Here is a 14,844-nt window from a genome sequence, read left to right as displayed (position 1 = left end):
CTATGGTTCAAAGGATGAATATTGGTAGAATTCACAAAATATTTGTGAAAGTGCTCTCATTTCTCTATTCAGAAACCTGTCCACATCTATCATTGAAGACTGTAAAGATTGATTCTACAAGTCCAGAAAGTAAAACAGTTTTCAAGTCTCTTAATAAAAATATGGAAAGCCAAGGAGAAAAGGGCAATTTGAGAAAACAAGCATGATCAGGGCCTGTGAAAGCCTTCTCCAATATTATATTATGTTTGTGCCCCCTCCCAATTCATATGTTGAAATCTAACCCCCAGTGTGTTGGTATTGGGAGGTTGATATGGGGAGACAATTAGGTCATGAGGGTGGAGCCCTCATGAATGGGATTAGTGCCTTTATAAAAGGGATCCCAGAGTGCTCTCTTGTCCTCTTTCCAACACGTGAGGATCTGATGGGAAATTGGCAGTCTGCAACCTGGAAGAAGGCTTTCACCAGAACCTGACCATACTGAGTCCCTGATCTTGAACTTCCAGCCTCCAAAACTGTAAGAAATACATTTTTGTTGCTTACAAAGCAGTCAGTTCAGGTAGTTTGTTATAGCAGCCCAAAAGGACTAAGAAATATGTGGTTTCCTCTGCTTTTCCCCCCAGAGGCTACAAAGAAGTCAGTACCTGGTCATATCCCTTTCATTTGGATCCTCCTTATCTTTGTATACATGAGCTTCACGTAAAGCAAAGGATTCACCATGTATTGGAAATTCCATTTGTTTGGAGGGACTCCACTATGAAATCAAAATGGTGCCATTACCACTAGTCTTCTACTAGTTTTTGCCTTCAGTTTATTATAAATTTAAAACTCAAAAGAAATTACCTCCAATCTACTTCCATGATCACAATAAGCCTTTAAAATGGTACTATATAATTTCCAAAGTTCTCATGTGTACATCTATCTTTATCATTTGATCAATAGATACAGTCTTTGGAGTTACGAGGTACTGAAGAGGGGAGTGAGACACAGAAATAGAGACTCAATCCTTGTTTCAAGGGCTTGTCCATCACAGTAAGAAAGGCAAGTATTATTGCTTAGTATATGGCAGGGATTCTGGTTCCTGAGACTGCTCTTACAACTGAACTGGTCTCTCCATTGCCTTTGCATTATTTACTACTCCCACTCACCCTACCCCTCCCACCCCCTATTGCTGAGGTTCTCTCCTCCAAGGGCTCCTACCTCAGTTCTCTCTTCTGGCCCCCATCCTATATGTGGATTTGTGTGTGTGACACACTCTTCTTTGCTCTGGATGTAAGTGTTTGTTTCCCAGGTGATCAAAGAAATTTGTCATGATCCAGTATTCCAAAGACTGGTCAGATTAAAGATTTATTGGGGCCAGCTGGGGGGCGTAGTGGCTAAATTTGTATGCTCCCCTTCGGCGGCCCAGGGTTCATGGGTTCATATTCCGGGCTTGGACCTACACACTACTCGACAAGCCATGCTGTGGTGGCATCCCACCCACAAAATAGAGGAAGATTGTCACAGACATTAACTCAGCAACAATCTTCCCCAAGCAAAAATGATTGGCAACAGATGTTAGCTCAGGGCCAATCTTCCTTCCCCCCCCCCCCCGCCAAAAAAAGATTTATCTATTTATGTTTTTAGTCCACAAAAATGCATGTTGATGGTTGGAAAAGAAGTGGTTACTAATATGTTGACTTGGACTTCTGTACCTCAGATTCCTCAAACAGAGATGTAAAAAACACTAGTTACTTCATTTGATTGTTATGAGGATTCTAGAAGTTGGTATCTACTTAAAGAGAGTGTGGCATGTAAAAAGTGTGTGTAAGTGATTACAATTATTGTAAAGCATAACAGACCAGATTCAGCAGAGTGTCACAGGTAGAATATGTCAGCTGGAACTTTCAGACTCACAATCAGAGAAGAAAAAACATTGAGTCTAAGGGGTCCTGCAAGCAAAGGCCACTCCTGACACCAGGACAGATCACGGAGACAGAATTTTAGCAACACAAATAACGGAGTGAGCTTATCTGCCACTTCATTGGTATGGGGACTTATACTTCTGACAGTGTCCCTTTAAGAAGCATACTGTTACACACATCCAGCTTATAAGAATCCATGAATAAGAATCCTTATAAGCTTATTCATGCCTGAAGGTTTTCCACTGACAATCTTATTGTTTCTGTAGAAATTCCAGGAATGTATCTTCCAAAGCAGATTTCCAGACTCTGCGAATCATTTTATGGTGTCTGGACTATATCCTCTGAAAGAAAATAAAACACCTTGGGCTTAATATCAGCTGTTACACACATGTTCTCTTCATGTTCCAATGATAGGTTATTATACCTTGTTCCATGAGATAATACATGGCTATTGTGGGACTAGATGTGTGAATTCCTAATGAGAACCTGAGAACAAGGACATGAGGGGTTGTGTAATAATAAAAGGGTGGATGAGATAGCTTAAGGAGAAATCATTGAAGAAATTTTTCAAGATATCTAAAATTAGCTTACATTGTAACATACTATCCTTATGTGTCTTGTTCCCTTTACCAAAATTTATTATGGAAGTGATGCTAAACATGAAGATATATGAAGCACTCTCTTATAATATTTGCGTCATAATATATCCAAAATAACAGATCATCCATGTGAGGAAGTAGGTATAACAAGCAAATTATTCTCTCTTTGGTTTGATGACCACTTATGTCAAAATGCTAAAAAGACTTTTTATTTGTGTGTAATTAAGTAAAAGTTTATAGGACAGCTGGCGTAAGTTAGAAAGTCTTATATAATTAATGAGTATGTTTGGAAAATGTGCACATTCGGACAATCTTTTGTGGGAATGAGGACCCATCCAATAGCAGTCTCATGCAAACTTGAAGAGCAATGAGGTTTGAGAATCTGCTCCCATGCCAGCTCAGGACCAACCCAAGGCCACAGAAGATCTTTCTTATTTCCAGGACTGCATAGGTAATCTTTTCTTGTAAGTGAGCTTTCTAAGGGCCAGCACATATTTACTTTTTTATCTACCTTTTTCTTTTTCAAGTGACTTGATTGTCAGCCTTCCTCTGATTTTATCTCATTATTATTAATCTGGTTTATAAAGGAAAAAAAGATTCTCAAAAAAAATCCATCTGCTATATATCCTCTTTACCAAGAGAATTTCTGGGATCAAGCATCTTGTAAACACTCGTCAATTCTTGTGGAAATAACATTTCAGAATTAGTTAGGAGACAATATAAAAGGAACTGAATAACAGATTTGAGCTGTGTATTTAACAAAATGGGCATACAGCACACATCTTCCTAGGTGAGGCTTTGCCCATATGTTATCAAAAGGCTACCTTTCAAAAGCTTGCTTTTTAAAATGATATATATGCATATATATATGCATATATGATATATATGCATATATATATGCATATATATATATATATGTATATATAATACATTTAAAATCCTGTTCTGAGAAACATTTTATAGGCTCCTACAGACTGGCCAAAAGATTCATTGCAAGAAAACTAATGACAAATTCTTGACATCGTGTGTGCCTCATAAAGTGATGTGATATAAATAAGACAGATACTCTTGTAACACATTTATAAATAATGAAACAGAGAGAGAAAGTAAAACCTTGTTTAACATCACACAAATCAGACTAGATACATAAGCCCAGGCCCTTGGGTCTTTTTTATGTTTTCTCAGACATCCACCCAGGCGTTTCTGACACTTTTAGATGCCAAACTTGTAGGATTTCTGCCTAGTGACAGATCTTCAAAGTTTCACCTTGCTTTTGAATTACACTGATCTATACATCTCAAAAACTTCAGAAAGACACTCTAAATGCCTCTAGAACCAGGCTATGCTGTTTTCTCTTCTCCCTCAGTTGCACTGGCTTCAAGGACAATTAATGGCTTAAATAGTCCCACAGAATGAGCTCAGCTCTCAGCTAAGGACCAGCAAGAAAGGGAAATAGCAAATCTTGATGTAAGCAATACAACAGTTGAAAGGATGACTTTGAAACAGGATACAATCCATTGAACAGCTTCCCAGGGTGTATTTTCTTCCTACCTTAATATATAGCTTGAAGGAACTTCGAAGTTCACATTCAAACATTTGGAATTTTTGGTGCAACAAGATATTCTATGAAATTAGGATAGATGGAAGCCTTAGCCTCATAGATACCAACGACAGATGAACCATGTGTGCTTGAGAGGTCAGAGTTAGATCAAATGATCCTCCAAAATATTATCTGTTCATCCAGAGCTTATCCAAGTGATCTGAATTTCTTCACCATCCAAAATCCAGTTGACACCATGTGAGGATTTACTTTCCCATGAGATTTCTCTTTCTAGTCTTAGCCAAAAATATTCCACATACTTTCTCAAGGTCTTAGAGCTGACAGATCCCAAATGGACTGGAAAACAAAAATAAACAAAAAAGTCGATGGCAATAAATTCAATGTGAAATCTAGTTATGGAGAATTATCTTTCCAGTGAATATTGCAGGTCTTTACGCATTGCACTCTGTTAATATCTGTAAAGGATGCTATAGGTGTGGTTACATTAACGTACAAGTCCTGGAAAATAATAACGCCTTACTCATTCTTGCTGTATTGTGCAAAATCTAGATTCTACCATGAAACAGAGAAACAGGAGAATTGGAGAGGTTAGAAGAAAGGGCTGCAGAGATGATTAAGGCCTCAGGATTTAAATCTGGAAGGAAAGACTCAAGGAACCAAGACTATGCATCCCAGAGAAAAGAAAACTGAAGGGAGCCAAGTAACATGATACATAAGACTAAATGAAATAAAATAAATATGAAAAAAATATCCTAGGAAAGTTGACCGAGATCAACTGCGGTTCATTTACTCTGAGATCAAAACCAAAGAAAAACATTGTCAGCTGCTCTGAGAAATAGACTGATCTTCAACTTGTTCATTTTCAAGTGAATTACTATGAGAAAGTGTAATCTCCTCTCTGAAAATCTTGACTGAAATATCATTTTCTGTCTAATATCACTTAAATGGACTCTACCTTGATTTAAGAGAATGAACAGAAGATTTCTCAAGGTCCCTTCCTGTGAACAAATTCTGATAATCTGTGCATTCTTATAATGTGAACAAATACAATTATCAAGCAATCTTGCTTACAGAAACTGCCATGTTCCAAGAGGTACTCTTTACAGAAATTATGCTATGTAATGGGTTATCACATGTAGTGATGGCTGGAAAATTCTGCACCAAGAAAGGGATATAGTGACCCCCAAATCATTTCTCACATCCACCTTCCAATTCACTGAGGTTGTGCATAACTTTTGGGTTTATTATAAAACTTGGAGCTACACCTTCCATATGCCTGTCTCATGATACTTAATACAATTTACTGAGAGACTTGAAAATGACATTGGGTGTGAAGTACGGCAGTGATATTTACTATTCAATTGTTCCCACAATTTCCATGAGTTTCCACACATTTCATAGCTCCTTTGCTCCTCCATGAAACCATGAGGTTCATTTGGTCAATAAACTAAGAGAGGAAGCAATATGTCTTACTTCCAGATCAAAATAAAGAGGATGAGGTGTAACCTCTTCATGTATCTTTTCCATATAGCTGTGCTTCGTGTAGGGCCAATGTACTAAGTCAGCACCATAAAAGGGATGCTGAATGGATCACTACATTGCCAGAACTGCACCTTTCTTGGCATGAACAATAAATAGAATTTGAAGAGTTAAGCATTTTCCACTTGTCCTAATACTTGCAATAATGCTTGAGATAATAGCTGAAATAATTTCGCTACTGTAGGGGCTGGCCCAGTGGCTCAGGGGTTAAGTTCACACATTCTGCTTTAGGGGCCTGGGGTTTGCCAGTTTGGATCCCGGGTGTGGACCTATGGCGGGTGTCCCACATATAAAGTAGAGGAAGATGGGCACAGATGTTAGCTCAGGGCTAATCTTCCTCAAAAGAAAAAATTTTTCTACTGAAACTCAGTTCTACCCCCTATAAAGGAAGCAGCATCACTGTGTCTTGGCCAAGGACAAGGAGCTGCTGTTTTATCTATCGATTCACGGAAACTGGAAATCATCTACCAGCCGTAGCCCCACATACTGATTACACTTACCGCAGAGATTTTTTTAAAATTATGAACATCACATGATCTATTTAAACAATTATAAAGAGTGGGTCCATATGAAAACACACACACATACAAACATATTTCTAAATTTACCTAGTATTAAGGAAACGGTGATGCTATTTGTACATTTTCATTTTTTCTATTTACATATTTTCTATTTACATAAACCCATTAGGCACAGAATCAATGTATGTGTGCACACACAAGCATTAGTTAGGGATTTCATTATTTTATATAAGAAACATTTGGATGGAGCATAATGTGGAATTAAAGGATTGGAGTTTGGGTTTTGTTTCGGCCACAGTGGAAAAAAATTTAAGCTCTCTGAACCTCATTTTTCTGGAACAAGTAATATCTAGGGAATTGTGAAACACTAAGATTATGACTGAATAAAATTAACATGCATGTAGAGTTTTATAAAATAAACAATGTACTCCCCACCACCACTACCATTTTATCTCTTTACTTCTCACCGTACTTTGAGGAGGGGAATCTTATTTTCAGTTTCTAACAGACAAAATAAGCCTTGCACAGCAAGAAAAAGATGAAATTAGAATTCGAACCTAGATCGAGATCCTTTTTTTTATACCATATATCTCCAATGCACTAAAGTATTTCCCTAATGTATCATCAAAGTTCCAGCAAAAAGTCATGGCAAGCTCAAATAGAGATAAGTGAATGGGGCTTAATGAACTTACTATTTGAAAGTATACAAATAAGGTTAAGGGAAACTACAGGGATAATGAAGCGCCCGGGAGCTTGAAAGAGCAGGGAGGCCCTGAGAACCATTAGACTTGAAGGGACAAAAGAGGAGAGTGGTCATAGGGACCCAGGAAAAGCTTCTCACTACAAAAAGGACCATCCTATATCACATGAGCCCTTGAACAGGGAATGACCAACCTGTATTCTCTCCTGCCCACTGAAGATTTCTTGCTTGTGGACTCTATTGACCAAACCCAACCAAGGCCAGAGAGCTAAGGAGCCTGGTTTATGCTGCCCATTCAGGTCAGCCTCCTGGGGCACAGCATGGGGTGGAGAAGTGGAGGGGGAGTGAATCTGGAAAGGCAAAGAGAGATTACCCAGTCCAGGTGTCAATCACTTTCATAGATAGAGGAACCACTTGGACTTATCTGTTTGGGAAAGAAATTTGTCATATTGGAAGGCAGACTTGAAGTGTAATTAACAACAAAATTGAGTCAGGAATAAACCATTTCCTAGGCAAGGGGTTTTCACATATTAGTCAGAGACAGCTGGGTGTGACAGAGAACATTTCTAAATGTGAGCAGGTGTATGATTCCGGTGAGGATAGGGATATGAGTCAAGAAAAGAAGCTGAGAAAAAGAAAAATGACAGAAGAGGAGTGGTAGTGGGCCAGCATTCCTGATACAGAAACCCTGGGAAGGATTTGGGTAAAGCTGTGCTTTCTAGATGGAGCGCCTGTTCTCTCCTTTACCCTAGTCCCAACCTTTCCATGTGAATGGTTTTACTCTGCTTGGATTCAGTTCTATTTCCTGCCTGATTTCTGGTGGCATTTGATTTTGGTGACAGCAATTCAGTCCATTATGATATGTGATGTATCATAATTACTAATGTGGGGAATCAGAATTTACCACCCCAAAATGAGTCTCTTTGGCTTGATCATTTTTAAGACCTAAAGATTCAGAAAGACACTTTGATCTTCTCCCTAACTGCCCAAAAGAATTTAAGACAGAAGCCCTATCCCAGGAAGGAGCTATCAGCATAGATAACTCAAGGGGTGGTAGACGGGGAGGAACTTTTCTAGGTCCATTTTTATCAAAGTTCTCTTTTGGGCCACATTGTCTATAGATGGCCCAGCAAACATTTGTTTACCCAATATGTGCTTTTCCATCTCCATGTAAATTGCCTTCCTCCCCTTTAAAGTTCCAAACTACTATTGCCAACATCCTCCTTTGTCTTTAACTAAAGATGGCATTTAAGGTGGTGTCTTCAGCCATTTTGGCGAATTACTCAGAATTTCTGAGTTTCTCCCATGCATACACGTTATTAAACTGTTAGATTTTCTCCTGTTATTCTGTCTTATGCCAGTTGAATTCTTAGACCAGCCAGGAGAACCTAGCAGGTAGAGAAATAGTTCTTTGTCCTCTATGCTAATTTACATGGTGGACATGCTCATAATTCTAGGGAATCCACAAAGGTGTCTGCACAGAGAATCCACATGAGAGTTCTTTCAGGTTCCGTTAAGACCTAAGTAAACAAATTGGAGTGTTAACCAACAATGTAATTGACTTACTTAGGAAAAGGTATACACAGAGGCCTAAATTATTGTTATTGTGGTTTTTAAACTTTTATTCTTTACTAACACTTATGCTTGATTCAACATACCACTGAAGTCATCTGAGCATGGGAGTTTCCTTTGAAATCAATTGATGATCCAAAGACAGATGAATTCACGTTGAGAAGTGGGCCAGTTTTTCCTGTGTAAGCAGCATTACCAAATATTGTTTTCCATTCCCAAATAATTACTACCCAATCAAACATCAAACAGACAATAGCCATTTGGCTGTCATCTGCTTTCCGGAATCATCTGGTTCCATGTTTGTTCATTGTGTCTGGGTGTTCCTGTCACCCTGACATTGAGCCCTGTCCTCAAATTGCATAACGGAAGTGGAGGAAGCAAAAGAACCACTACTTAAACTGGTCCATTCAGATTTCGCCTGACTCAGTCTGATTATTTGTTAGGATTTTCTATGACCTGGGATCTCTTTGCTTTGAGTTTACCACATGCCAGGGTTGTATGGCTGCCCTGCGAAATAAATTTAGCTTCTCTATCAGTGGCTACATTATAGGCCATCACGAGTTCTTAACCTTTTTTGGTGCCATGGGAACTGCTATTGAGTAAAGCCTATGGACTTGTCTCAGAAAAATGTGTTTAAATACACAAAATATTATACTGAAATATAGTCATCAAGATATTAAAATGTGATAATATACCTATTTATTAATATATTGAAAATAACCACTTAACAATACATATCATAGTAATTATCATAATTTCAAAGTTTGGATAGGCTTAAATAATATTCTGAAATATTTGCAACAGCCTTCCTAGGATATGACAGAATCAGGGGTCCTCTTGATATGTGGTTTGCTGCCTATGTTAATAATTGAAGGAAATGCTTAAATTTCAGTTAGAGTCTGGTGAAAACCAAGATGCAATTTTTTTCTGTTTAGGTTCACAGAACCCTTGAATTTCTTTCACAGACTCTTTGGAGATCCATGGACCCCAGGTGAAGAATAGTCCAGTTTAGCCTAATGCTGTACAATGTAAACACCTCTGCTATACCAGTTCACTTTGGTGGTATGGGGTAATTTCGGAAAACAGCTCAATCCACTGATCCATCTAGGGAATTAAAATATAATACACTTTTTAAACTGTAATATCAAGCATCCCGTTATCTATTTAGGCAAAGACAAAGAACTATTTGAACTTATTATTTTCCAGTTAATTGATTGACCTTCCTCTATCTGAACTGGATAGTGTCTTTCTCTCAAGGAAATAGCCAGAAGCCTGACTTTCTAAATGGGGCCCACTGATGGGCTTAGAGAATAAGTGTAGACATAGAGACAGGTAGACCAAGGCTCCATCTGTCTAGCAAGCAGGCTTCGTGACTTCACAAATGGATGACACTCAGCCAGGTTTTCACTTTACAGACATATATTGTAGTGATGCTGATTTGTATTAGTGCCCTTTGCCTGATTTGGGAGATAAGGAATTCCAGATAGGAATTGCAGTTTGTCATTCTCCCCAGCCTTGCTTACCCTCCACCAGCAGCCAAGTCTTAGCTTTCTCATTTCTGAGCCACTGCCTGACTCTAGTCATGACAGACCAGACTGGGGGTAAGGTGAAGGGTCAGGGAGAGCCCTGGGGGGAGAGCGGTGCTTTTTATTTTGGCTGTGCCCCATAGAAATAAATTGTACACTACTTAAGAGTTTATTAAAGAATTAGAAACTCACCCTCTATGGAAAAGAAAAATCCTCAATAAGATGTTTTTGAATAAGACTCTCTCAGACAAAACATTTTTAGAACAGTTACTCACCCTATCACAGCATTCAATAAACGTTTATTTTTTTACTCAATAATAACAACAACTTGTTAAAATGCTGCCCAACCAATCTGAAAGCTAAGCCGGGGAGGAAGGGGATGCTTGTCATTGCCTCCTCTCCTTTCAAGCCACCACAAATATTATGCTCTTGCTATTTTGTTTAACTTGGGCCAAATTCATTTCATAGAGTAACCGGGAGGGAGAGCTGGGTCCATTAAGAATAAACTTCAAAAACCCTCTGGCTTTGGGGCTTTCTTGTGTTATTCCACCTCAAACCCAGAGGATATGAAAGATGGGAAGATTAGCAAGGGTTTTGCCCTGGCTGTTCTTTGACTGAATGGCTTCATAAATGCCAATTGAAATAATTATCAAGCCATTATGATGATTTGCATTAAAAATGGTAACTTAAGCAAGCAGTCCCTGTGCTTGGAGGAGAGCAGTTGGGGGGGTAGCATTTACTGTTATAAAAGGCCCATTGAAGCCATACTAGCTTTCAGGCTTTCCGAGGATTACCGCACAGTGGTTCACAAAAAGGTTATTCTTCCAGCTCTATTTATACTCACAGTACTTACAGTGCATGCTCCCAGCGCACCCATTCCTGGTATTGATTTGCGCCTGTGCCCAAATTATCATCTGGCACAGATAAGGCAGCAGCTTCTGGAGATGGTGATGCAATGCTTGGAGCGTGGCAGAACAAAGAAAGGGTCTCTTATCAACACTTCCCTTGCTTTTTAAGTGAAAATACCAGAGACCCCACGTACCTTTTCCTACTCCCCCCACCCCCACCTGCCCAGCTGTCTCATTAAAGCCCATGGCTTACCCTGGATCCCCTTTGAGAATCTACTTAAAAGAACAAAGCAGGATATTATGGGGATCAAATTCTCATTACTCACCACTTACCTCACTGAGGAAAGCAGTTAGTTTATAAAAGGTACCTTCTTTGTTTTGTAAACATCATAGACTCTAAAGGGTCTGGTGGGGAGGGGAGGGTGTAGTGCCTGACAACTGCCAACACTATAGGTGGCAGTTCTGAAAGGTACAAAGGAGGGACACAGCCCAGATCCAGGACTATGTGGCCCAGGAAACTATCTCACAGAAGACAGGGTTCAGGATATGCTACCCCAAAAGATGGCACCTTGGCATTGTAGGGGAGGAAGAAATTTCCTCTATCCTTCTAGGTTCTTCCAGCTAGTCTAAGAATTAAATTGACGTGAGACAGAATAACAGGAGACAATCAAACAAAGTTTAATAGTATGTATACATTGGGGAAACCCAGGAAAATGGAATAACTCTCCAAAATGGCCGAAGACACCACCTTAAGTATCATTTTCAGCTAAAGTCATAGGAGGATGGTGGCAGTAGTGGTTTGGGACTTCAAAGGGGATCAAGGCAATTTACATGGAGATGGAAAATCAAATGTTTGGTAAACAAATGTCTACCATGTCTTGCAGAGACAATGGGACATGGAGAAGATTTTGATCAAGTGGGCCTTGTTAGTTTCCTCCCTGTCTACCATACCTAGTTCATATTATACTATAGTTACTCATGGTGCTTGCTCCTTCCTGGAACAGGCCTTCTACTCAAATTCTTTTAAGCAGTTAGGGAGAACGTCAAAGTTTCTTCCTGAGTCTTTTGTTCTTAAAAATAATCAAATCAAAGAGATACATTTTGGGGTAGTAAATTCTGCTCTGCTACAGCACTCTTTGCTCTATCATATCTTTTCATGACTTTCCACTCTTAATCAACCTACCGTAGAAACACTTAGGTTTAACAATTTCCCTTAGTTTTCATTTCGTTATGAAGGCTCCTGTACTGTGTCATGTAAAACCTATGTTAAACAAATTTGTATGTTTTTCTCCTATTAATCTGTCTTTGTCAATTTAATTTTCAGACCTAGCAAGGGACTCTAAGAGGATCAAAGAAAACTTTTTCCTCCCCTACGCAGGCCATGTCTTAAACATTTGTTGAAGGCAACCAAAGATATGCCATGGAGCAGATCAAGCAAATCAAAACCACTGAGTTCTCAAACTTTAGTGTGCCTAAAATTGTCCAAGGAGATTGTTAGTAATTTAGGTTTATACTTTCCATCCCCAGAGAATCTGATTCAACAAATCTGTTGTGGACCAAGGAACCTGTACTTTTAATAAGCACCAGGGTAATTCTGATGCAGGTGGAAGAATGAACACTACTCTTAGGGTTAGCTGGAATACAACAAATTTTTGAACATTTCATAATACATAACGAAAAATGCACAAATTATAAGTGTACAGCTTAATGAATTGTCACAAAGTAGACACTTCTGGTATCTAGCAACCTCATTACAAAAGAATGTTATGAGCAACTCAGAAACCCATCTAATGTTCATTTCTGGTAACTGCCCTCATCAATGGTATTCTGACTTCTAACACCATAGATTACTTCGACCTGTTTTTGAACTTTATATAAACAGAATCATAAAGGATGTACTTTTTATATCTTCTTTTGTTCAACATTATATTCATGAGATTCATCCATAATGCTGGGTGCAGTTATAATTCGTCACTTCCTTTCTTAAAAATAGATATTTTCTCAGCATTCACTTGGTGGTAGGTGGGTCCTGCAGGTGTGAGCCCTTGAGAGCTTTCTAAATTATTATTTTTTAACTTATGATATTGTTATCTTTCCTTCCAGTAATGAGTCATTTGTTGATCCCAGGTGTTGACCACAGAACCCCCTTGAGATGTGCCAAGATTAATTTTCAGGCATTTAGTTTTTGTTTTATTAAATCTTCTGCTGAAACAAATAAAACATGATGGGCTAGAAGACAGTACAGCATAGACTTAAGGAAATAGGGGAAAATTGAGGAGTATCTATGTTTAAATGGTTGTTTTTAAGTTCATACCTGAGGTTGCTCCATGGAAAATGTCTTTTTTTTTTTTTTTTGTAGATTAAATTCCAATTGGCTTTGGATGGCAGTTCACAAAAGACAGGGCCTGTTGCTGGGTCACTGAGCACTGTGTGTGTGCTGCGCCCCATGATCTGAGCTCACCAGCTTCATTCTCTGAAAAAAGATGATCCAGGGGTGATCTGTTATTTAAATTCCAAGCTTGCCAATTGGTCTGGCAATTTCCTCTAATACGGGAGCCACCCTCTTCCAGCTAGTTAGGTGTATGTGATGACCACACCAATGCTTGAGGTGCTAATTGTCCCAAGCAGCTTCTCCAAGTGCCCAGGTGACCTCTGGGCTATAGCACACTCAATGGCACATCATGACTTCTGGCTACAATCTTCTTTAGATTGACTCTCCTATAAAATTTCTGAAAACGGACTGGGAGGTCCCATTGATCAAGTGCTTCATTCTCCTCATCACTGTTCTTTATTTGATCCCCCTTTCCAATATTTTATAATTAATTTTCGTATTAAGGCCTCACAGGGTGGCCACACAGGTTCAAAGAAAGGAAGAACGGAAAAAGGACTGAAGTTCACACAATCACAATTCCAAGACCACCAGTACTAAAATCCATAGTAAATACGTGGATCATTTTATATTATTATTATTCTCTCATGAGATTTACATTCAATTAGAAGTACGTTATGTATCAGATAGACTGTAAATTCCCTAGACATTCTATCAGCCATTTTCTGGATGACAATGTCTAATTTGCACCAAAACACTGAAGATGAACTAATGTGCAACCTGAACACATGTACATGCTGGTTGTCAATGACAGACCCCTTTGTCAGTCACTTGACATTTTTTTCCAGTGGTTTTGGCTTTCACGATGATCCTCTGTCATTGTCTGCATTCTCTCAGAAACAGTCCCTGAGCCAAGGATCTATATGCATATGATTTATTAATGAAGAGCTCCCCAGAGAAACCAGTAAGGGACTGAGGAGAGTAGGACAGGGAAGGAGAAGTCAAGCAAGTACTTGATATTTCAGACACAGACTGAGACCCTGGGGACCTCTGGAGAGTAAACTACGTCTCAAGCACTTCTGTTTTCCAATCCCACGAGGCGATTCCATTGCCCAAGGGCAGTCATCTGAAGATCAAGCAGCAGAAGCTAAGAGATAGATTTATAGAACTGGTCAGAGGAAAACGAGGGGATCTGAACAGGACACCAAATTATCTTCTACATTATTTAATCATGCTTATTATTTTAATAGTAATAACAAAACAATGGTATCTCTAGAATTTCACCAGGATACTAGAGAACAGAAATCCATTTTAGAACTAACACAAAATATGGTGGGGTTAGCCATGATGTAGTCAAATAGCCCAGAAGTAAAGCTGATGTTTTAGGCAACCTGCCGTGTACTATAGAATGGCATTTCTTAGAATTAAATTACAATAGAAGGATCCGAATACTAGAAAAAGAACAAATCTACCAGAAAGAGGAAGCAAGAAAGACTTTAGACAAATAGGGAGATCAGAACTCTGGTGGTGATGTTTTCTACTTCAGTCCTATAGTTGGATCTTCAATTGTTTGAAGAACTGAAAGGCATTTGAAATTTATAGGACTGAAGACACTCTATGCAATTCATCTACACTTGTGCACGGCACAATGACGTTTCAGTAAATGACGGACCTCATATAGAACTGTGATCCCATAAGATTAGTACCATATAGCCTAGGTGTCTAGTAGGCCCTACGATCTAGATTTG

General features: G+C 38.9%; 1 pseudogene; it reads right to left on the bottom strand.

Moving 5' to 3' along the window:
• LOC124248186 (uncharacterized) overlaps window positions 1–14,844 on the bottom strand; it is a 127,885-nt pseudogene that overhangs the window by 72,799 nt on the left and 40,242 nt on the right.

This window comes from Equus quagga, chromosome 12, assembly GCF_021613505.1.
Source record: "Equus quagga isolate Etosha38 chromosome 12, UCLA_HA_Equagga_1.0, whole genome shotgun sequence".
Classification (NCBI taxonomy): domain Eukaryota; kingdom Metazoa; phylum Chordata; class Mammalia; order Perissodactyla; family Equidae; genus Equus; species Equus quagga.
The sequence above is the reverse complement of the archived record's forward strand: the minus strand, read 5'-3'. Positions and strand labels throughout refer to the sequence as shown.